We start from the raw sequence: 25,652 nt of genomic DNA on the forward strand, positions 1-25,652 counted from the left end.
TTTACCATGAAGAGGCTCACAATTGCATTTCCTGCTGATTGCTTGCATTGTTTGAATACTGAATGCAACAAACAAACTGCTGAAGTTATTCAGCGGGTCAAGCAGTATCTAAGGGAGGAAGGAATTTTTGAAATTTCAAGTCGAAAGTCTGCATCAGAATTTATTTGTGGAATAGTGACCTGTTAAACATCTGCAGCTTTGGTCTCAGTGTACATCATTCAAAGTTGAAATCAAAGATGGTGACGAAAGGGCATATCGGAAGGAGAGGGAAAATCTGATTGAATGCTGCCACAACAACAACCCTTCACTCAACATCAGCAAAAAGAGATGATTATTGAAAACAGGAGGAAGAAACCAAAGATCCATGAACCAGTTCCCATTAGGGGATCAGATATGGAGAGGTCAGTGACTTTAACTGGCTTGGCATTATCATATCAGAGGACCTGTCCTAAGACCACCAAGTCAGTATCTTTACAAAGAAGGCACAATAACACTTCTACTTTCTTAGAAGTTTGTGCAGACTCATCATGTCATCTAAAAGTTTGACAGACCTCAGTAGATGCTCAGTGGAGAGTATTCTATAATACCATAAGATGTAGGAACAGAATTAGGCTATTTGACCCATCAAGTCTACTCCACCATTTCAGATTCAGATTCAGATTCAGTTTATTGTCATTTAGAAACCACAAATGCAATGCAGTTAAAAAATGAGACAACGTTCCTCCAGAATGATATCACAAAAGCATATGACAAAACAGACTACACTAGAAAATCCACATAACATTTGGCAATCCCCAATCCAGAGTCTGGAGAGGCTGCTGCGTATTAATATCACACTACCATCTTAGCGCGTACCCCGGAAAGGAGTTCCAAATCCACCAGATAAACAAGACCAAAAACTAAAGCTACAAGACCTACACAAAACTACATAGTTACAACATGTTGTTACAACAGTGCAAACAATAGCATAATTGATAAAAAAAAAACAGACCATGGGCACAGTAAAAATAATCCAAAGATGTTAAAGGACTATAAGTTCAAAAGAAATCACCGCACAGTTTCCACAAGTCCTCAGGGTCCCACGCCAGCAGCAGAAGGGAATACCCCTGCTATGGACTTCCACGGCGCCACCCGACTCAGCCTCGCAGATGCAGCACACAATTAAAGCTCTGTTGAACCCAGCCTCGCAGACGCAGCACACACCAAAAGTGACCTGACCGCAGCGGACTCCGTCCGTCAAACCTCCAAGCCGACGACCATCCCCTCCAGCACAGCTCCTCCAAGCACCATCCTCTGCCGAGCATATTAAGACAGCCCCGCCAACAGCCATCAGCAATGCAACCCCGAGGACTGGGGGCCTGTTCTTCCCAGCAGAGTCCCGGACCTCACAGCAGCAGCAGCAACAAAGAAGGTCTTCCTGGAGATTTCCCGATGTTCCTCCATGCTCCCATGTCTGTTTTCAATCGATTATGATTGCGCATGGCAGCCCACTTCACAAATAACAGATAATCAGCTCCAGAATGGCCACTGCAAGCTGCGTTGCGCTGCCATCTTGGAAATATTTCATCATAGCTGATCCAATTTCCTCTCAGCCCCAATCCCCTGCCTTCTCCCCAAATCCCTTCATGCCCTGACCAATCAAGAATCAATCAACCTCTACCTTAAATATTCTTAAGGAATTGGCCTCCACAGTTGCCTATGGCAATGAATTCCACAAATTCACCACTCTCTGGATAAGTAGCCTCTGACAACCAAGTTCAACTCCTGACCTTAATGTTTGGCCTAGCTATTCAGCCCAGCAGATCTACTGACAGTAAAGGGGGCAAATGGGTTGCTGGTGTCTTAAAAACAGTCACTCCAGGCAGATGGAGCTCATCAGACATGGTTGGCAGCTCATCTAGGAGAAGGAAAACTCTGATCTCAAACCTCTACTGCCTTGCGGCTATACTCACTCATGGGAAAAGATTCAAGAGTAAGCCCCAAGGGAAAAATCTGGAACTGGAGTCCCTAAGGCAGTCCTATGTTGATTTCAATGCTGACTAGCAACCACTGCGATGTCACTGGTGCCAGATTCAGATTCAGATTCAGTTTATTGCCATTTAGAAACCACAAATGCAATGCAGTTAAAAAAAATGAGACAACGTTCCTCCAGAATGATATCACAAAAGCATATGACAAAACAGACTACACCAGAAAATCCACATAACGTTTGGCAATCCCCAGTCCAGAGTCTGGAGAGGTTGCTACGTATTAATATCACTCTACCGTCTTAGCGCATTCCCCGGAAAGGAGCTCCAAATCCACCAGACAAAAACAAGACCAAAAACTAAAGCTACAAGACCTGCACAAAACCATATAGTTACAACAGCGCAAACAATAGCATAATTGATAAAAAACAGACTATGGGCACAGTAAAAATAGTCCAAAGATGTTAAAGGACAATAAGTTCAAAAGAAATCACCACACAGTTTCCACAAGTCCCCAGGGTCCCAACAGACTCGCCATCCCACACCGGCAGCAGAAGGGAATACCCCCTTGTATCACTCTCTACCATTCCTTTGGGTTCATCAGCTGCATGGGCAGCAGGTTGCTGTCCATATTGTACTGTCCTGGCTTTCTTGTGTACTGGCTTGCATATCACTCAGACAGCTGAGACACAATATCCATGGTCAACCCTGCCCATCGGAGGCCTCGGACAGTAAGGCAGGAGGCTGTTACACCCTGGTGCATCACAGAAAAGTCCTCCCACCATTGAGCATATCTACAAGGAGTTTTGCCACAAGAAAATAGCATCCATCATCAAGGACCTCCACTATCCAGGCCATGCTGCCTTCTCGCTGCTGCTATCAGAAAGGAGGTTCAGGAGCCTCAGATCCCACACCACCAGGTTCAGGAACAGTTATTATTCTTCAGCCATCAGGCTCCTGAACCAGAAATTGCAGAACTTCACTCTGCTCTGCACTGAACTGATTCCATTATCTTTTGGCTTACTCGACAACTCAAGTTCTTGGTTATATATTTATTATTATTACTATTATTAATAATATATTTGCAAAGATTGACTTCTTTTGCACATGGGTGTTCGCCAGTCTTTGATAGCACAATACTAGGCCCTTCAGCCCATCTAGTCCTTGCCAAACCATTAAAATGTATTGTCACATCAACCTGCACCTGGACCATAACCCTCCATATTCCTGCTATCCATGTACCTATCCAAATTCATCTTAAACAGCTATTTCCACAGTCTCACAATTCTCTGAGTGAAGAAGTTTCCCTTTATGTTCCACTTAAACTTTTCATTTTTCACCCATGACCTCTGGTTGTCTTCCCACCCAACCTCAGAGGTAAAAGCCTGCTTGCATTTACTCTATCTAAACATTTCATAATTTTGTATACCTCTATAAAATTTCCTCTCAATCTTCTATGTTCCAAGGAATAAAGTCAGAACCTATTCAATCTTTCCTTAGAGCTCTGGTCCTCCAGCCCCAGCAACATCTTGTAAGCTTTCTCTGTACTCTTTCAATCTTATTTACATCTTTCCTGTAGGTAGGTGACCAAAACTGCACACAATGCTCCAAGTTAGGCCTCACCCATGTCTTATACAACTTGAACTTAACATTGCGACTCCTGTACTCAATACATGAGAAAATCTGTGGATGCTGGAAATCCATGTAACACGCACAACATGCTGGAGGAATTCAGCAGGCCAGGCAGCATTTATGGAAAAGAGCAAACAGTCAATGTTTCAGGCCAAGATCCTTCATCAGGACTCTATTCAGTACCTTGATTTATGAAGGCCAATGTACTAAAAGCTTTCTTAATGACCCCATCTACCTGTGCTGTATGAACTATAGATCTATAGATCTTTTGAACTATAGATCTGTATTCTCAGATCCCTTTGTTCTACCTCAGTGCCCTGCCACACACTGTATAAGACCTACCCTGGTTGGTCCTACTGAAGTGCATCACCTCACACTTGTCTGCATTAGATTCAATCTGTCATTTTTCAGCCCATTTTTCCAGCTGGTTCAGATCCTGCTGCAAGCTCTGAAAGTCTTCCTCACTGTCCACTGCACCCCCATTCTTGGTGTCATCTGCAAACCTGTTGATCCAGTTAGCCACATTATCATCAGGTGATTGAGATAGATGACAGACAACACACAAAATGCTGGAGAACTCAGCAGGCCAAGCAGCATCTATCGAGAAGAGCTTAGTACATGCTGCCTGGCCTGCTGAGATCCTCCAGGATTTTGTGCATGTTGCTTGGATTTCCAGTATCTGCAGATTTTCTCTTGTTTATAAATCAACCCAGCACTGATCCCTGTGGTACTCCACAAGTCACAGTCCTCTAAGACAAAGAGGCAACAGTCTCCTACCACTTTCTGGCTTCTCCCACAAGCCAATGTCCAATCCTGTTTATTACATCACCTCGAATGCCAAATGACTGAACCTTCTTGACCAGCCTCCCATGCATTACCTTGTCAAATGCCATGCTAAAGTCCATGTGGACAACATCCACTGCCTTGCCTTCATCAACTTTCCTGGTAACTTCCACAAAAAATTCCTTAAGATTGGTTAGACTCAACCTACCATGCACAAAGCCATGCTGACTATCCCTAATCAGTCCAAGTCTATTAAAATATCTGGTCCCTGAGAGTACCCTCCAACAGCTTTCCCACTACTGATGTCAGGCTCACCAGCTTATAACTTCCTGGTCTATTTTAGAGTTTTTCTTAAACAATGGAACAACAGTAGCTACCTTGCAATCCTCCAGCACCTCTCCTGTTAAGGATGATTTAAATATCTCTGCTAGGGCTCCTGAAATTTCTGCACTTGTGTCCCATAGGATCCAAGGGAACACCTTGTCAGGCCCTGGGGATTTAACTACCCTAGCTTGCCACAAGACAGCAAACTCCTCCTCCTCTGTAATCTGCAAAGGGTCCAGAGGACCGATTTTGTACCTTGCAGTCCTTTTGCTCTTAACATATCTGTAGACTCCCTTAGGATTCTCCTTCAGCTTGTCACCAGAGTGACCTTGTGTCTGCATTTAGCCCTCCCGATTTCTTTCTTAAGTGTCCTCTTGCATTTCTTATACTCCATAAGTACCTCATTTCTTTCTATCTGCCTGTACCTGCTGTGCACCTCCTCTTATGAGTGTAATGTTTTGTTAATACAATTGTACTACATTGTTCTACTATGAATGCCTGCAAGAAAAGGAGTCTCAATATAGTATATGGTGACATATATGCACTTTGATAATAACCTACTTTGAACTTTGAAATTCAAAATATTTAATATAAAACAAAAGATAGTGGTAATATTTTTAATGTTTAGAAACGATCATTAAAGGTCAACAAGCCCTTATATACAAATTGGACTCAGTGAGAGTTGATAGCTATCACCAGAATGCTATTTCTCAGTTTAGGCCTAAATGTTTGACATGGCTGCTGTAGAACTTCTCTGAGGGGTAAACAACCAGTACCCCTTCCTACCTTTCTAATTCCGCAAGACTTTTGGCATGTGGATCTCCAGGACACTAGCTGTTACCCACTTTTCTTTACCCCCATCTCTTTAAGAGTCTTACACTATGTTAATGACCTTGACTGTCCACCAAACCGTATCCTAACCCACCTACAATAATTTTTACAATAGGCTAACCCATTCAGAAAAAATCTTGAAGACAATGCATGTTATGTATTGATGCCATAGAGGCGTTCTTCCAGATTACTCACTATTATGTCCAGGGGGTGGAGGGTAATTCATTTTCAATCCCTGGCCACTCCAGGGGATCTGGAAAAGCTGATGACTCCTTTTCAATAACTCAGAATTTCTGCAGAAATGAGTGGCCACTGAGACAATTTAGTCATTGCCACGTGTGGGTGATTACAAGCGGCTTGGAGCCACTTAGCAAGCTTCGTAGGATTTTCCATTTGAAGCTCGTGGTTTGAAAACAATGCATCGGTGTGACTCAGGTCTGTAATCAATTAGTTTCTGCAGTGCTGTGAATTCCTGCTTCACGTGGTACCCAGGTTAAATATGTTTATTTATATTGACCTCCAACTTACCAGGCTGCAACTGTGTCAGAAAGAAAACAGGATTGAGTTAGGCTTCCACTGGGAAGGAGACTGGAGGAATTTGCTTAGGCCAAACCGTCTCAAAATAAGCACTAAATCCTGTGACAGGCACAGATGCCCTGACTTTTCTAAACTCCTTTCTTAGGACAGCCCTTAGATACTTGGACACTTATTCACAGAACCCCTGCAGATAAGTTTTCATGTTTTATCACAGTTGTTATTGCACAAATCAGCTCAATGTGGTTTTTAATAACTGTAAGAGTACTACATGCATCCACTATATTGTTTCCAAGAGAATTAAAACAAGCTGCACTCTTGGCCTAATTTTTTTAACACCATCTTTGCCTTCCCACTGCATTTTCTTAATTTTGGCTCTAAACTCAAACTGCATATTGGCGAGCTGGTTATTGGAAAGTAATTGCTAGCACTGTCATTGACACCTTCCAGCATTTTGCGCATGATTGTGATTAAACTGTCTGGGCCGTAACTGGCTGGATCTAATTTGTACTACTTTTACATGAGCTGGTTAAACCTGGGTAATGTTGCATGTTGTTGGAATGATGCCAGTAACTGACTTGGAAAAGTTTGACTCGAGGTCCTTGCTCTATCCAGTGCCCACAGTTGTTGCTTGGTTCCACGTGGAGTAAATTGAACTGGCCAAAGTCTGGCTTCTGAAATTGTGTGGATCTCAGGAAGAAGTCAAGGTGACTTATTCTCTGGTGGAACGTGGTTGAGAACGCTTCAGCCTTACAGTTAGCTCTTGCATGTTCAGGCTGTCAATGATATGAATGTCTTAGTAACTGAGGATTAGATGCAGTAGAATCTCAGAGCTTTGGTCTATTGATTGTGAACCTGCTTATCTCTGTCTACTGGCGGCTGCTTCTGCTGCTTAGATTACATGTTATTCTGCGTTGTAATTTCACTAGTTTGGAAACACCAGCATATCTGATTAAACACGAGGAAATCTGCAGATGCTGGAAATTCAAACAACAACACACACAAAATGCTGGTGGAACACAGCAGGCCAGGCGGCATCTATAAGGAGAAGCACTGTCAATGTTTCGGGCCGAGACCCTTCATCAGGACTAACTGAAAGGAGAGATACTAAGAGATTTGAAAGTAGGAGGGGGAGGGGGAAATGCGAAATGATAGGAGAAGACCGGAGGGGGTGGGATGAAGCTAAGAGCTGGAAAGGTGATTGGCAAAAGTGATGCAGAGCTGGAGAAGGGAAAGGATCATGGGACGGGAGGCCTCGGGAGAAAGAAAGGGGGGGAAGCACCAGAGGGAGATGGAGAACAGGCAGAGTGATGGGCAGAGAGAGAGAGAGAGAAAGAAAACAAACAACTAAAAATGTCAGGGATGGGGTAAGAAGGGAAGGAGGGACATTAACGGAAGTTAGAGAAGTCAATGTTCATGCCATCAGGTTGGAGCCTACCCAGCCGATATATAAAGTGCTGTTCCTCCAGCCTGAGTTGAACTATCATTGAACTATTCCCACAATTAATGGACTCAGTTTCAAGTTCTCGATATTTATTGCTTATTTAATTATTTTTAATATTATTTCTTCTTTTTTGTATTTGCACAGTTTATTGTCTTCTGCACTCTTGTTGAACATCTTAGTTGGGCAGTGTTTCATTGATTCTGTTATAGTTATTATTCTATAGATTTATTGAGTATGCCCACAAGAAAATGAATCTCATGGTTTTATATGGTTAGATATATGTACTTTGATAATAACATTTACTTTGAACTTTGACTTAATAGGCTACTTTGCTCCAAGGAGTGAAAGACCTATCCTTGTGCAGGCTGGTGGAGAATGCTCCATCACTTTCCTGGTGTGTCTTGCATATGATGACAGGAAGCTGATGGGTGCTTAGCCATGCTACCATACTCACATTACTTCTGTGTTGCGAGGCCCAACAATCATGCTGAATGGGATAGTCTCTGACATGGTGGCACAGCTACTAGAGCTGCAACTTCACAATGCCGGAGATCTGAATTCAGTCCTGACCTCCGATGCTGTTTGTGTGGAGTTGGCATGTGTTTTCTGCAACCTGGTTCTCTCGCCATTGTCTCCTATACCATCACCAACCTTATCAGCTCTGGGGATCTCCCATCCACTGCCACCAACCTCATAGTTCCCACACCCCGCAATGGCCTGGTGCTCCTTAGTGGGATCGTGATCAAGGGGTAAACAAGAGGAGGTATCAGAGAGTTGTCGCTGTGCCTCGGCCAGGTAGATGTCAGTACGCCAGACAACAACAGCTCCCCCCTTATCAGCAGGTTTTATAGTGAGGTTGGGATTGGTGCAGAGGGAGCGGAGAGCAGAACGTTTAGAAGGAGTGAGGTTGGAATTGGAACAGGGTGTGGTGAAGTCAAGACGGTTGATGTCCGCTCGGCAATTAGCAATAAAGAGATCCAGAGCAGGCAGAAGACCAGAGCAGGGTGTCCATGAAGAGGAGGGTTGAAGACAGGAGTAGGGGTCATTGCCACCCCACTCAGGATAGGGTTCCCCTTGTCCTTACCTACCACCCCACCAGCCTCCAGGTCCAACGTATAATTCTCCGTAACTTCCGCCACCTCCAACAGGATCCCACTACCAAGCACATTTTTCCCTCCCCCACTTTCTGCTTTTTGCAGGGATCGCTCCCTACACGACTCCCTTGTCCATTTATCCCCCCCCCCATCCCTTCCCACTGATCTCCCTCCTGGCACTTATCCTTGTAAACAGAACAAGTGCTACACCTGCCCTTACACTTCCTCCCTCACCACCATTCAGGGCCCCAGACAGTCCTTCCAGGTGAGGCGACACTTCACCTGTGAGTCGGCTGGTATGGTATACTGTGTCCGGTGCTCCCGGTGTGGCCTTTTATACATTGGTGAGACCCATCGCAGACTGGGAGACCGTTTCGCTGAACACCTACGCTCGGTCCACCAGAAAAAGCAGGATCTCCCAATGGCCACACATTTTAATTCCACGTCCCAATCCCATTCTGATATGTCAATCCATGGCCTCCTCTATTGTCAAAATGAATCCAAACTCAGGTTGGAGGAACACCTTATATACCAGCTGGGTAGCCTCCAACCTGATTGCATGAACGTTGACTTCTTTAACTTCTGTTAATGCCCCTCCTCCCCTTCTTACCCCATCCCTGACATATTTAGTTGTTTGCCTGTTCTCCATCTCCCTCTGGTGTTTCCCTCCCACCTTCTTTCTCCTGAGGCCTCCCGTCCCATGATCCTTTCCCTTCTCCAGCTCTGTATCACTTTCGCCAATCACCTTTCCAGCTCTTCGCTTCATCCCACCCCCTCCGGCCTTCTCTTATCATTTCGCATTTCCCCCTCCCCACACTACTTTCAAATCTCTTACTATCTTTCCTTTCGGTTAGTCCTGACAAAGGGTCTCGGCCTGAAACGTCGACAGCGCTTCTCCCTATAGATGCTGCCTGGCCTGCTGTGTTCCACCAGCATTTTGTGTGTGTTGTTGTTTTCTGATTATTAGTTGTGTTTCAGGGCACTGTTGATTCTACTTGTTGTGGAAAGGATGTTTGTATTTTTGAGTACATGCCACTGTTATGACTGAACTGGAAAAGCATTTCTTCTGCTACTACTAGGATGTTGGCTGGAGATGTAGTCTCCGTTTCACCCTGTGCTCACAGTCGTTTCTTTACATTATGAGAAATTGGACTGGCTCTTGCGATGGGTGGAATGATGATGAACTGAGCACATCCACCTGGAAATGACCCATCCTCACCTTCTCACTCATGTACTGGAGGAGAGGGTACTGAGGTTTAATACACCACCATTCCCCTTGTTAAGTACAGATGGAAGGTACTCATGAGGGACCTCACCCACATCTTTTGCATCTAAGTATTTCCCCTTTAATCCCTGAGTGGTCCCACCCTCTCCCAGCAGATGCAGCTGAATTGCACAGCTTCGAACTGTTTACTGAGAGTAGGATCACTTAGGTCTGACTACATCTAATCCAGTGTCAGTTCAATTTACAGTCTGCCTGGTGCTAACCCGAACATCTGTATCTACTCTGTTCAGTGAAACATGATTTTGCCACTGACATGATGGAAATGCCACAACACTAGTCAGGCGTTGTGGTATTGCTAGCAAGTGCAGTTTGTGGTGGAATATAACTTTGCTATTGATTCACATTCAGGTTTATCAATCACACGTCAATGGAAAGAAACATGTGAAATGCATCGTGTGTATTAACAACAAACACATCTAAGGATATGCGGGTGGCAGCCTGCAAGTGGCGTCCAACATTCTGGTACCAACACAGCAAGCCCACAATGCTCGGCAGAACAACACAGAACACAACGAGCAGCAAAACACCAACAGCAAAACAAGCTCTTTTCCCTCCCTTCCACTCCTCCCAACCTACACAAGAAACACGTCTCATTGGTATCTAGTCTGAGATTTTTGATTTAATCTGAATAATTCTGTTTAGCAGAACGACTATGGCAGACTGTATGATCGAGTTTGTTGCCATTGTCCACCAGTAGTAAGTCCAACATAGGGCTGTCTGGAGATCTATCCTACCATTGGTTGCTGTTGTGGACAAATGTTGGGCACTGCTAGATTAGTACACCTGATGGCAGAACGCACCTCAGAATGCACCTACGCACCTCACTGATCTGCATGCTGCAAGTCCGAAGTTAAAGTAGATATTCTTCCCAAAGGAACATCTGCCAGCCAGATGAGATGTTATGACTATCTAGTAAAGGGCAGGAAGTTATTTAAAGACCAAAGTCAAAGGATGCTCCAGTGATTGCTGCCTGAAAAGAGCCTATTGTGTAGAAGCCATCAGTACCTTGAAATAACCATGTTCATCGTGGCTGATTTTCTGCGTTAGTCTCATACAGCTGAACATGCACCTAGCAGGAAAGACCACCCGGCCCTGGTCGTCAACTCCATATCACCACTTAAATCATCTTTGCTGATTGACTTCCACAGGTTGTTGCTCCCAATCGATTGGGGTCTGATATACTCTCTGGATCTTAGTGGTTGATGAAATTAGCAGGACCCAGTGCTGTGTTGGGCACTGAAGGAATTTATCTTGACATCAAGGCTTCAGCGGAAATTATTTGCTCCAGCATTTGGGTACAGCAGTCAGCATTTTGCCTGCAAAATTTAGTTGGATGCAGAGAAGTCTGCTGCAAAGTGGAAAAGCTGAAAGAGGATGAGGGGTGGGAGTATGTTACTCAGCAGAACATTACATGCGCTAAGGATGTTAAGGGAATAATTTTCTTCCTGAACATCAGGAATGAGCAATGTCTAATGGGTCTGTATTTCAGTTAGAATGCCCTCCCCTTCTCCATTCACTACTCTTAACTTCAGGGAAAGGCTAATGGACACACTGCCAATAGATGTCAAGGCAGCTACAGACTGGATAGGGAGGAGATTGCTGGAGGGCTTAGACAGAGATTTTTGTATCCTTGGATTGTTTTCTCTGTGTCTCTCTAGTGATTCAGTTCACAGTCACAATACACCCAATACAATAACACTGTTGTTTTTACAACTTTCTGTAACCTGCTTACATAACCATTCTTTTCTCTCTCTCCCTAGCTATTGGGAGGCCCATAATATAAATACTATCTTACAAGTTTAAATCAGAATCACATTCAGGTTTATTATGAGTGAAGTGACATATGTTGTGAAATTTGTTGTTTTGTGACAATGGAAAACGCAGTTGTTCCTAAAACATTTGAGTGTGAGTTTTCAGGTGTCTGTACCTTTTTTCCAATGGTAGCAATGAGAAGAGGTCATGTCCAGATGGTGAAGGTCCTTAGTGTTGGATTATGTTGGTCCTTCTTGAAACACCACAATTTGAAGATCTCATTGATGTTGGGCAGTCTTGGGATATTTTTCTCCACACTGTCAGAAAATAATGGGAAACCTGACAGAAGTTTATAAAATTATGAGAAGTATAAATGAGGTAGATATTTAGAGTCTTTTTTCTGGGGTAAATGTCATATATTAAAGGGCATAACTTTCAGGTGAGAGGGGGAAAGTTAAAGGGAGATGTGCCGGGCAATATTTTTACTTAGAGTGGCAGGTGACTGAAATGCTTTGCCAGGGGTGGTGATGGAAGCAGACGTGATAGTAGTGTTTTAAAGGCATTTAGATGGGTGCATAAACATGAAGAAAATGGAGGGATATGGATCATGTGCAGGTAGAAAAAGATTACTTTCATTTAGTATCATCATAGGTACAGACAATGTGGTCTTCAGAGTATGTTGAATTCATGTTTATTTGTCACTTAACCATATATATTCACGAATACAGCCAAACGAGACAGCATTCCTGTATTCTTCTCTTCTCTGTTCTATGTACTGTATGTCTTCACATGTGACATTTCCTGCAAAATGCACACTGGTTGCCTTTCAAGCTCAGAAAGCATCCACACAAATTTTAGCAGCTGCTGCCACTTTCTGAAATATCAGCCTCCAGGGTGCTCGACGTGTCCAGACGAAGGTTTTCCTAGGACTTGCAGTCTACTCATCACAGCTATCATTTCAGTCAAGTTAGAATCTTAAAATAAACTGCTCAGAAGGATGTAATTGATTTTAACTAGATCAGAACTAAAGTTACTTATCTATTTTCTGTTCAAAATGAATCAAAGAGTCTAGTTAAGCATATGGGCATAACTCATGTCTAAGAAACATCATTCAGAATAGATAGAAAGAACTTGATTATTAAATATCTAGGTACTAGGCACTTACCCTGGAATTGCTCGAATTCCACAGTTCCACTCCTTTTAAGCTGCGTGTGAGGAACTGCCTTCAATGAATTCCTCCTGTCAGCATACCTTGACCTTCAACCTGTTTGCGATTTGCTTTGTTGCTGATGTAGACAGTTGTGTCTCCAGGCGTTGTGTCAAACCTTGATGTGCCTCCTTAACAACATGCTTGTCACAATTTTATAAACCCTCCAATATGATGAGGTTACAGCTCAAAATTATTTCAGTGTCTACTGTTTGGGTTAAATGTTAACCCACTACCCCCACCACCCCACCCCCCAGGATGGATTAGCGGTGGAGTGGCTTGTGAATTTAACTTTTATCCACGGCAGGTCAAGAATCCCAGGAAAGCTGGCAGGTAAAATTAGCTTGCAAGATTCTATCTGTAAGGTGCTTTGCTTACAGCTGGTGGGCTTCTGTACAGCAGGTGAAGAGATGAATGTTCTCCCTGTGACCTCACGGGTTCCCTCAGGATGTACCAGTTTCCTACCTCCTCCTGAAAGCCAACAACTGGCAGGTTAATTGGCCACTATAACTGCCTCCAGTGTGTGGCCCAGTGATAGAACCTGCAGGGTGGGGTGGGTGGGGAGTGGAGGTGCTGGGAGGTGTGGATAGGAGAAAAAAACAGAATTAGGGTAGGATTAGAGTAAATTGATGCTTAATGGTTGGTATAGACTCACTGAGCTTCGTGGCTTTTCTCCATGCCCAATAATTCTGACTGTCTATGAGTGCTTACTAGTTGCTGCAAACCGGTATTTCCCAATCCAAGAACTTAGACTGATCAAATTCCCTATGTGAATTCTTGACTGGAAAAAGGAAGGAACTCCTCAGCATTTTTTAGACGCCAATCTGATCAACTGTTGGCATGTGCATATGTCTTCTATGGGTGGGCCTGATCCGACTTGGCTGACATTGGTCTGTCATTTTGTTCTTCGGTCTATGCTTAAGCAACAGGATAAACAGATAATGTATAAAAGATTAATGAGAGCCAGGAGCAAGGGAATAATAAATTGTGAAGAGGAAAGTGCATTTAAGAGGATTGATTGCAGATAGTAATAAAAAGTCCACAAAAATCATTATTATTAAAAGCAAGTGAACAGTTCAAAATGAACAAGCAGTCTTCAGTAGAAATAGAAGAGTTGAGGGTCAGCATGACAATCTCATGAAAGTAAATAATAGATAAGCCCTGAGTTCTGAAATGCTATTATGTGCTGTTCAATACTTCTCTATGGTTACTGCATAAATGTATATTATTAATTAAATCATACTATATTTATTAAAAATTATATGATCTCTCACCAAGTTGTTAATGTGATTGTTGATGAACTAATTAATAATATACTGGAGGGAACACACCTAGCACACATCAATTATGTTGTCATGGCAATGTTTTATTAGCAATTTTATGAGCTTTGTAGAGACATGGTCTGCAAGCCTGGATACAAAATTATTATTTGCTAGTTGTCCCGTTAATCAAAATGAAATTCAACTGAACATAAACTGAGTTTTTCACCTGTAATTGGTTAAAACATTTATGACTACAGAGTACAGGGAACAGTTTGGCAATAAATAAGAAATATAACAATTAACTTACTAGAATACTTTGAGAAGTCAGCTATATTAAAATAGTGTCATCATAATTCCTTTCATTCAATACCTGGAGTTTGAATTGACTTTTTATGAGATTCCCTTTATGAGTTATACATGTAAAAGATACATACATATATCAAAAAATGATATCATATGGAAGAGCTGGGGTGACGAATAAAGTGGCAATACCAAGCAGAAAGGCAGGGTTAAACGACAAGTGATTCATTGAGTTTTTTGTGGAGGTGATTGAGATGATCAATGAGGAAATGGATGATGTCGATGTGGATTCTAGTAAGTCATTGGACATGGTATCTTGTTACAGGCTGATACAGAATATTGCAATGTCTATGATCCATGGAGCCTTGGTAGATTCAATTTAAAATTAGACAGACAGACATACTTTATTGATCCCAAGGGAAACTGGGTTACGTTACAGTCGCACAAACCAAGAATAGTGTAGAAATATAGCAATATAAAAACCATAAATAATTAAATAATAATAGATAAATTATTCGAAGTGGAAATAAGTCCAGGACCAGCCTATTGGCTCAGGGTGTCAGACACTCCGAGGGAGGAGTTGTAAAGTTTGATGGCCACAGGCAGGAATGACTTCCTATGACGCTCAGTGTTACGTCTCAGTGGAATGAGTCTCTAGCTGAATGTACTCCTGTGCCTAACCAGTACATCATGGAGTGGATGGGAGTCATTGTCCAAGATGACATGCAACTTGGACAGCATTCCCTTTTCAGACACCACCGTCAGAGAGTCCAGTTCCACCCCCACAACATCACTGGCCTTACGAATGAGTTTGTTGATTCTGTTGGTGTCTGCTACCCTCAGCCTGCTGCCCCAGCACACAACAGCAAACATGATAGCACTGGCCACCACAGACTCGTAGAACATCCTCAGCATCATCTGGCAGATGTTAAAGGACCTCAGTCTCCTCAGGAAATAGAGACGGCTCTGACCCTTCTTGTAGACAGCCTCAGTGTTCTTTGACAAGTCCAGTTTATTGTCAATTCGTATCCCCAAGTATTAGTAATCCTCCACTGTGTCCACACTGACCCCTTGGATCGAAACAGCTTTGCTATAGCAGGCAAAGTAAATTTTATTATCAAAGTACATATATATCACCATATATATCCCTGAGATTTATGTTTTTTTGGGCATACTCAACAAATCTATAGGAAAGTAACTCGAACAGAATGCTGCTTTTCAGTGAAAGTGTTGGTGGGGAGGGTTTTACTCATTATGGGCTGGGCCGCATCCACTACTTTTGTAGCATTTTCCATTCAAGAGCACTCGTGTTTCCATACCAAGCTGTGAAGTAGTCAGTTATTTACTCCCCACAGCACATACATAGAAGTTTATCAAAATTTTAGATGTCATACTGAACCTTCGCAGACTCCTAAGGAAGTAAAGGTGCGGTGTACATTCTTTGTAATCATTATCTTAGGTGATAACACTGAGGAATTTAAAATTGCTGACCCTCTCCAGCTGTCACATTCTGATGAGGGCAGGCTCATGAACGTCTGGTTTCTTTCTCCTGAAGTCTATAATCAGTTCTTTGGTCTTGCTAACATTGAGTAAGAGGTTGATGTTATAACATCACTCAGCCAGATTTTCAATCACACATACAGTGAGTGACAGATTGCAGAGAACATACTCTGTGGCTTTAAGTATGTCCTGTTTAATTTTTACCCACCATTGATATTTTGCATAATGTGAAGATATTTGAGTGAGAGGTTATACGCAGATACTATACATCAGTCAGGACGGCACCGACTGAGATTAGACAACTTCTGGAGAAGAACCCTAATGACTTAAGCCAGCCCTTGAGCTTGATTATGTCCATCCATAAACCCTTTACTTGTGGGGAGAAGCAGAGCATTTTATCAGAGTTGTTCTCACCTGTGGGAATCCAGAATTCTGGTGCAGGCTTGGTCTAATGATTGAAATTCACCAGATGCACCCTAAAGATATAGGTACAAATGTTGGTAAAAGCAAAGTGTCCGAAGAATATGTGGAACAGTGTGGCACAGGGGGTGCAGGGTGGTACATGGCAACTATTGGGAATGCCAGCAAGGAAGAGAAATATCACTTCTTCAAGGGGGAGGTGAGGCAGTGCCAGGACGGAGGTGAGTGTAACTGGGAATGATCATGGCAGTCATTCAGAGAACTGATGAGCCAGCCCTGGATTATGCAAAGTGTAAATACCAAGCACACTAGTATTCAAGGTTTGATAATCCAGGAAGGGATAACCCAGTCTTCCTGAAAATGCTGAAGGAAGGCCTGAGCTCAGCCCACCAGAAGTTTTAGATTTGGGGATAGCAGTGGGATTGACCTATTCTGTAATAGTATCATGGGCCAGTAAGATAGATCAGAGGAGGGGGGAAAAGCAGTCGTAAAGTGGCTATTGTGAATATAGCTGCTGTGACGTCACAGAGAACTTGCTTTGTACCCCAGCAGCTGGGGCATGTAGCAAGGAACTGCTGGAGTAGATGTGGAAGGGTAAAGGAGATGATTTGTTACAGCTGTGGCTTCGCAGGCCAAGGTTGGTGGGAGGGCCCTGCAAAGAGAACAAGGTGTGAAAATCACTCACCAAAGCAGGCAGAATCCACAGCAGTGACTTCTCTTTCCAATTTGACTGCTGACTAGATTATCGAGCTGGTGAGATCAGACAAATGGCCTACAGCTGCCTCTATTGCTCATGATGCTCATCCTTGCATGGACACAAGATGTTTAGTAGGGGGCCAGCAATGTGAAATGTTAATGAACACGGGGTCATCAGTATCAGTAACTGATCTACACTTGCCCACGACTTGAGAGGTGACTTATGTTATCTGTGCAGGAGGTGGAGAGATATCAGCCCCAGGTACTTGAGACTGAGGGAGTGCAGCTTCCTCTAGATATCTGGCTGTGCCCAAACAATGAAGGTACTATCCTGGGGACAGACACACTGAGTAAGGCAGGAGCTATCATAGAGTCAGGAAAAGGAGAAATAACATGGACAAGACAGGGACAGCAAACATCTGTGACCCACAAAGCAGCTGACATGACCCGGAGAGAGACAGCAGCTCCCAGCAGGGAGAGGAGACAGGGTAATGTGCGAGAATCATATCAGGAAGTCCCAAAGGTAGGGGCCAAGTACAGTCAGAAGCTGTTAGAAGTAGTGCAGCTGCCTGAGGAGGTAGCAGTGATTAAAGTAAAGGCTCACCAGAAAGGAGATAGTAAGGAGTAGAAAGAGAAGGAGTGGGCAGACATCAGTGCGAGGAGGGCAGTGGAAGAACAAAAAAGAAAAAGAAATTACAAATGTACAGGAAGAAACTACAACTGACAATTTAGCAAGATTACATGGAGATGTGAAGGACCACTGTAACTAGGGTAAAACACTGAGGGATTGAGCAAAGCAACAGCAACATATTGCAAACCAGAGAGAACCAGAGGGAGAGAAGATAGTCCCTCCACAGCCAGGTGACCAGGTCATAGTAAAGGAAGAGGTTGAACAGATAGGTTTCACTCCCAGGTGGATAGAACCACAGGTGGTACAGTCCCGGCTTGGCAGTCAGTGAAAACACTAGACTCAGGTTAAACTGTGTGGCCCCACAGACAGAGCAGGAGATCAAGTGTACCCGGTAACAGTGTTATTGCAGAGAACCCAAGAGATGAACTGCAGCTGGCTACAACAGACCTGACCACAGGTGACGGAAATAGACCCATAGCAAACGCAAAGGCAGCGGACACCGAGAAAGAGCAACAATAAGTCATGAATAGCGTGTTAAAATGTAGTGGTGACGGTACTCTGTAATGAAGGCTGGTTCCTGAAGGTAGATGATCAGTTGTATGGCTCAGTATAGAAAAATATCTGGGGAGAATAGATGGGAAGGGATTCGAGTTACAGCAGAGACATCAGGTTCCACATTTTTGTTGGTGTGGCAGACCGAGAAAGAAAAGAAATTACACTCAGCTGAGCTCTTTCACAGGTTGGACCAGTGATCAACGGGACAGTCTGGAAGAGGGGTGTCACTGGGGTGAAGTCCTATCTGTCATCCGAATAGAGACCGTCCCAACTCTTCCTGTAAATCGATATCATGTAATATTGGGTCAGAAGGCCTCTTCCTCCAAGAGTGTCTTATTTCATTGAATAAAACATTTCTGCATCCACTAGCTTCATTGTCTCTCTGGTGACTTTGTTCACGTTACAACACTGTCTACTCTTGACCTTCTGCACTGTCACAGGTCATAAAGTCAGAGTAATACAGCATAGAATCCGTCCCATCAGCCCAACTCAACCATGACGTCCACCAAGCTAGTTCCATTTACTTGCATTTGGCCCAAATCCCTCAAAGTTCTATCTAGGTAAGGTGAAGTGCAAACTCAAAGAATAACACCTCATATTCCACCAGAGTAGCATCTACCCAATGAACATTAAATTTTCAGTTAACACACATCCACTAATATTGTCCACCTATGTTCTTTCTTCATTTGCTCACCTTTTCTATTTACTAATCATCCATACACCTGTTGCCTGGGTTTCGTCTCCCTTGTCCTACCCTCCCTATTCCAATCCAATCTGGTTTCACCTGCCCGTTATCCCTCCCTTAAATGGCTCCACATCAACTTCCAGCCTCTGTGTCTTTCCTTGCTCCCCTTCCCCCGTTTACTTCCACCTGACAATCATTGCCCAAGTCACCTGGTTCAACTTAGCATTTAACAGCCTTCGTCTCACCATTTCCTTTCACCTCTTTATACTGGACACCTTCCCTTCGCACCCAATGTGGACGGCACGGTAGCATTTTATGGCAGTACCAACGGTTAGATCCAGGTTCAATTCCCACTGTCTCTATAGAGTTGGTATAGAGGGCCCATAACTGTGTGAGTTTATTTAGGCGCTCTGGCTTCCCCCACATTAGAAAGATGTACGGGTTAAGGATAGTAAGCTGTGGGCAAACTATGTTGGTGCTGGAAGTGTGGCGACAATTACAGGCTGCCCCCCGCACACCACTGACACAATCAATACATTTCACTGTAGGTTTTGCTGTTTCAATGCATATAAATAAAGCTAATCTTTTTCTTAATCTTTAAAGCATTACCCATCTCTTTTGCTGCACAGATGTGGTTCAACTGGCTGAATTCCTTTGGTAGCTTTCTTTTATCCACCCAGCGATGAAATTTCCTGAAGGAGTTGATACGGAATTTGCAACAACTGTACCCAATAACAGGTCATCATTGTGCATTTTTTTCTTGGCAAAACTGAATGTTGGAATGCCTGTGTTCTTATGCTGTCCAGATTCCTAGAGCAGTCAAGATAAGGAGTGGTGAAAACTTCTCTTCCCTTGCTCTGCTGTTTAAAATTTAATAATAAAACTCTCCATCTTTGGTTTCTGCATGGGCTACAGCGCACTCTTCCTCTGAGACAAAACAACAGGTCAGCTTGGAATTCACCAATAATTTTCAAAGCAGTACTATTGGGTTAGCAGGTAAAGGGTTGCTATATAGCCCACGCAGCCAGTACAAACTGAGTCAGGAAGAAAACTGGCTTATTATTCTTCAGCACAGAGAAAGCACATACTCATTGTACACAGCACCAGGATTAAATAACAATGTGATTGCATCTCCACATTAAACTGATGTTCCTTCACATCTGGCCTTTGGGTGTTAAAAGCTCTTTAGCTCCAGTAGCCATGTCCTTTCTAGACTCAGTCCAACTCTATCACTTGCTATAAAAAGCTCACTGACCCTCTCCTGCCCCACTTCTCCTCTCTAGCTCCCCTCTCTCCCTCTTCCTCTCCCTCTCTCTCACTCTCTCTCTTCTCTCTCTCTCTTCTCTGTCTCTGTCTTTCTCTCCAGTTTTTGCACACGTTGTTTTCTTCCTTATCTTGGTTTCAATTATTTAATCTGCAAATACTGCCATAGACTTTCTGGACAGGTGAAAAGCACAATTTATGACACAGTTGTTGTTTCTTATGTCCTTCATTCAAATTGGCATCTTTCTCACTAGGTACTAACAACATAAGTACATTTAAAAGCTCCACATATACTTTATAACTTAGACCTCAGATTCATTCCTCTTTTGCACATGCTGCACTAGGTTCTAGCGCAAATCGTCTTGTTTATCTCAGATTTGTAAACAGATCCAGATGGTTGATACTCAACTTTAGTCATCTATTCTTTTATCCGAAACCTTAATCAACACACATTAAAGGCTTGCACAATAATTTAGCCTTAGTCTGCTCACTCACTACTTTTCCAGTCCATAATCTAAATATTGCCCAACTCTTGATTACAGACGTGGAATGCAACACAACAGATTGCAGGAGAAAGAAAATGCTGTGCGGGAGGTAACAGGAGAGGAGAGTGTTATTAGTGCATGGCGTGAAGTGAAGAAGTGAAAGGATTGTGAATAGAACCAGAGACAGATGATACAATAAGCTCTCTTGATTGCGTGCTGAGAGAGAAGTGAACTGTTGTTTCTGAATGTATCTTTTATCCAAAGACGTGAGTCTATTCACTTACACATCTTCTGATCTAATGCATTGAATTTGGACTGACAGTTTCATCTCCTCCGCTTAGGGAAAACCAAATGCTGATTGGGAGACTGCTTTGCAGAGCAACTGCCTATACCCACTTGAGCATCCAGTTGCCTGTCATCTTAACTCTACATTCTATTTCCACTCTGAGCTTTTCGCGGTCTCCTGCACTTCACCCTCTGATCTTGGCACATTGTATCCTTCACTCCAAGCCAAATTCAATAATTTCAGATGACTTGATTTTTCTGTTTGTATCAGATTGACGTTTTTTTTTGCAGTAGAATTGTTCATTTGTAAGATTAATTCATTTTTTTCTCTCTGCCCTTTGCAGCCTGTATTCCCAGCATCATCCTTTTTTGGGTTCCGGTTTAGCAAGCACTGACTGCAATTCACGACCTTTACCTATCCCTCTGCTTGGTTTCTCCCTCTGTAGCTATTCTAATCAATCAATTGACAAGGTGACTTTGTTCTTCTAGGCAACCCAGCCTCAATGTGTTGGGGATACTTCTTTTGCCCTAGTGCTTCTGAAGAAGGCTCTTCAATTTGACACATTAACCCTGTCCTCTCCCCACAGAAGTCACCTGGCCCACTGGGTGTTTTCATCACTTTCTGCTTTTATTTCAATTATTTTTGATGCTCATCAGTGTGCCATAAACAAATTGAGCAACATTGATAGAAACTGACGATGCTGTTGTATCTGGTAAAAGGCCCTGATCAATAATTTTAAGGTTATTCACAGGCTCTTTGCGTAGAAAAGGAGGAAAGAGATGGACAGAAAGAACGTGAATGAAAAAAGCGAATGGTGTGGAAGAGAGAAGGAACGTCAAAAAGAAAAAGAGAGGGACTAAAGTAGATCTAGAGAAAGAAAAGAAAAAGAAAGATGTCCAGAGCTGTCAGAATCACTTCCTGCAGTCTCAGAGCCGACTCCTGCAGCCACCACTGAGGAGGCCTCAAAAACTGAGAATGTTTTTGCAGCCACAAGTCTCACCTGTCAAGAAGAGTGATATCCCTTATCAGGAAGATGTTATCTCACAAGGGTAAGAAATGCTCCACAGCAATTAAATCTTTAATTCTGAATGAGACAACTTAAAAATTAACTATGCTGTAGATATCTGTACATTAGTTATATTATATAATATATTGTGTATTTAGTTGATTTGTATTCTATATTGAGCTTGAGTTTATAACTAAGCAGGGAGGAGTGTAGTGTATTTAATATTTCAGTAATATTTGAGTATCCTTGTATATACTATATATTGGTTGATTAAGCAATCTTGTTCATTTAAATTCATGTAAAATTGGTTATATGTACAAATAGGTGAAGTACATATGTCATCACGGTACCACATGATACATACACACCTTGCTTTAAAGTGAACTCAAAGTTACACCCCTATTTTGGACTCCCATGTCTTCCTTTGAATTAATCTAATGTTTTGAAGTTACAAAACAGAACATTACTCCTTCCCCTCCCTCCCACCATTTTACTCTTCTTCTTTTTGTGTCCTGAAGAAGAATCTTGGCCCGAAAATGTCAACTGTACATTCATGTCCATAGCTGCTGCCTGACCTGCTGAGTTCCATTTTGTGTGTGTTGCTTTAGATTTCCAGCATCTGCAGGCACACTTGTGTTTATATTTGTGTAGATAATTGCAAAGGAATTCCCTCCACCAAAGTCTTTGCCAGCATCTTCCTTCATTAAACTCATTTTCCAGCCATTAATTCCTTCCATGTTTCTGAAAGCTGTTTATAAATAAACAAGACTTTTCACCTTCTTGAGGTGATTTTGATCCCATGATGAACACGTAGCCACACTTTTGTTAAGACTTGGCTCATATAACCATATAACAATCACAGCACGGAAACAGGCCATCTCAGCCCTCCTAGTCCGTGCCGAACTCTTAATCTCACCTAGTCCCACCTACCCGCACTCAGCCCATAACCTTCCGCTCCTTTCCTGTCCATATACCTATCCAATTTTACCTTAAATGACACAACTGAACTGGCCTCTACTACTTCTACAGGAAGCTCATTCCACACAGCTATCACTCTCTGAGTAAAGAAATACCCCCTCGTGTTTCCCTTAAACTTCTGCCCCCTAACTCTCAAATCATGACCTCTCATTTGAATCTCCCCTTCTCTCAATGGAAACAGCCTATTCACGTCAACTCTATCTATCCCTCTCAAAATTTTAAATACCTCGATCAAATCCCCCCTCAGCCTTCTACGCTCCAATGAATAGAGACCTAACTTGTTCAACCTTTCTCTGTAACTTAAGTGCTGAAATCCAGGTAACATCCTAGTAAATCGTCTCTGCACTCTCTCTAATTTATTGATATCTTTCCTATAATTCGGTGACCAGAACTGCATACAATATTCTAAATTTGGCCTTACCAATGCCTTGTACAATTTTAACATTACATTCCAACTTCTGTACTCAATACTTTGATTTATAAAGGCCAGCGTTCCAAAAGCCTTCTTCACCACCCTATCTACATGAGACTCCACCTTCAGGGAGCTATGCACTGTTATTCCTAGATCTCTCTGTTCCTCTGCATTCCTCAATGCCCTACCATTTACCCTGTATGTTCTATTCCGATTACTCCTGCAAAATGTAGAACCTCACACTTCTCAGCATTAAACTCCATCTGCCAACGTTCAGCCCATTCTTCTAACTGGCATAAATCTCCCTGCAAGCTTTGAAAACCCACCTCATTATCCACAACACCTCCTACCTTAGTATTATCGGCATACTTACTAATCCAATTTACCACCCCATCATCCAGATCATTTATGTATATTACAAACAACATTGGGCCCAAAACAGATCCCTGAGGCACCCCGCTAGTCACTGGCCTCCATCCCGATGAACAATTATCCACCACTACTCTCTGGCATTTCCCATCTAGCCACTGTTGAATCCATTTTATTACTCCAGCATTAATACCTAACGACTGAACCTTCTTAACTAACCTTCCATGTGGAACTTTGTCAAAGGCTTTGCTGAAGTCCATATAGACTACATCCACTGCCTTACCCTCGTCAACATTCCTCGTAACTTCTTCAAAAAATTCAATAAGGTTTGTCAAACATGACCTTCCACGCACAAATCCATGCTGGCTACTCCTAATCAGATCCTGTCTATCCAGATAATTATTAATACTATATCTAAGAGTACTTTCCATTAATTTACCCACCACTGATGTCAAACTGACAGGTCTATAATTGCTAGGCTAACTTCTAGAACCCTTTTTAAACAATGGAACCACATGAGCAATACGCCAATCCTCTGGCACAATCCCCGTTTCTAATGACATCTTAAAGATCTCCGTCAGAGCTCCTGCTATTTCTACACAAACTTCCCTCAAGGTCCTGGGGAATATCCTGTCAGGACCCAGAGATTTATCCACTTTTAAATTTCTTAAAAGCGCCAGTACTTCCACCTCTTTAATTGTGATAGGTTCCATAACTTCCTTACTTGTTTCCCACACCTTACACAATTCAATATCCTTCTCCTTAGTGAATACCAAAGAGAAGAAATCGTTCAAAATCTCTCCCATCTCCCTCAGCTCCACACATAGCAGACCACTCTGATTCTCTAAGGGGCCAATTTTATCCCTCACTATCCTCTTGCTTTTAATATAACTGTAGAAACCTTGATGCTGAAATATGATGCTGAAAATCTCAATGTCAAATCGATAAAATCCTCATTAAATCTTCAATCCCATTTTAGCCTCTATTCCAATGCAATCATTCTTGCTTTCCTTTGTTCTACAATATATTCATTGACAATATCCAAAACTCTGCTGACTCCATCCTAAGTAAACCCCGAATCTTTCACTCAACAACATAGAAGTTAGCTATACTCGCATATCAAATTGCTCAAGCTCAGCTCCTATTGGAGAATAAAGTTGCAACGTTTGCTGTGTGGCCAGAACTATGTGACCAGCCTTGTGTTTGCTATTTACTACATATCCAACTTATTAACCAGAATGTAATCTTTGTATTGTCTCTGTACTATTGAATGCATCAGTACCTTGAGAATGTAGCTAACAGTGAAAGTAAGCATGTAGAGATAACGGTGGTAGACAGGATCATGGAGTGGTGTGATGGTATGGGAACCAGTCAAAGCCAGGAAGGGGGACACGTGTTCCAAGGAGTAGACTAGACAGGATTGTGTGATGGTGTGAGAACCAGTCAAGGCACTAGAACAAGTATATGCCAATGAAACTAAGATAAGAAATTACTATAAAGAATATTGTGAACTAGGACTTGGCAGGCAATTAGTGACACGCTCATTGATTGTCTCAGCTTTTGTTTGCAAATAAAGGCTTAAATTTCTTGAAGAATCTTCTGCATCTCCTGGTTATTTCCAGAAACCACAACAAAATTCGCAACCGCGACAGGACCGGAAAGAGACCCGTGGAAAGGAAACAGCAGATTGGGGACGCTTCCCGGTCCTCTAGGGACCCCCACAGGGCTAACAGAATTAAGGGTGCACCCAAACAAAAGGTAAGCACTTTTTGCAACAATTTGGACTAAGAATTCTGTTGGTTTTGGGGAGGTCTCAGAGACTCAGAAGTGTGGAACCACTGCCGAAGGGTCTCTCTGGTCCAAGAATCTGGCAGAATTGGGGGTTAACAGGAGGCTCAGATTGATCAAGAACACAGTAGTGTGGGTAAGTATGAATAAGCTAATAAGAAGT

General features: G+C 42.7%; 2 long non-coding RNA genes across 5 annotated transcripts in view; one reads left to right on the forward strand and one right to left on the reverse strand.

The window, feature by feature from the left end:
* The window catches only part of LOC132392251 (uncharacterized), a 48,045-nt gene extending 34,630 nt beyond the window's left edge, over positions 1-13,415 (reverse strand). For 2 of the 4 annotated variants that reach the window (XR_009511465.1, XR_009511463.1), the window contains exons 1-2: positions 12,812-13,415; positions 11,822-11,963 (exon numbers count right to left, since the gene is read on the reverse strand). This is a non-coding gene — a long non-coding RNA (uncharacterized LOC132392251). Of the gene's footprint in view, positions 1-5,732; positions 5,832-11,821; positions 11,964-12,811 lie in introns of those variants that run through there. The other 2 variants (XR_009511464.1, XR_009511466.1) reach the window with 2 other exon arrangements.
* A 6,121-nt stretch (positions 13,416-19,536) lies between these two features.
* LOC132392252 (uncharacterized) lies at positions 19,537-25,426 on the forward strand. The gene is made up of 3 exons (XR_009511467.1): positions 19,537-19,640; positions 21,688-21,985; positions 25,324-25,426. It is a non-coding gene; the product is annotated as an uncharacterized LOC132392252 (long non-coding RNA).
* Positions 25,427-25,652: the final 226 nt, after the last annotated feature.

This window comes from Hypanus sabinus, chromosome 4 (assembly GCF_030144855.1).
Source record: "Hypanus sabinus isolate sHypSab1 chromosome 4, sHypSab1.hap1, whole genome shotgun sequence".
Taxonomy (NCBI): domain Eukaryota; kingdom Metazoa; phylum Chordata; class Chondrichthyes; order Myliobatiformes; family Dasyatidae; genus Hypanus; species Hypanus sabinus.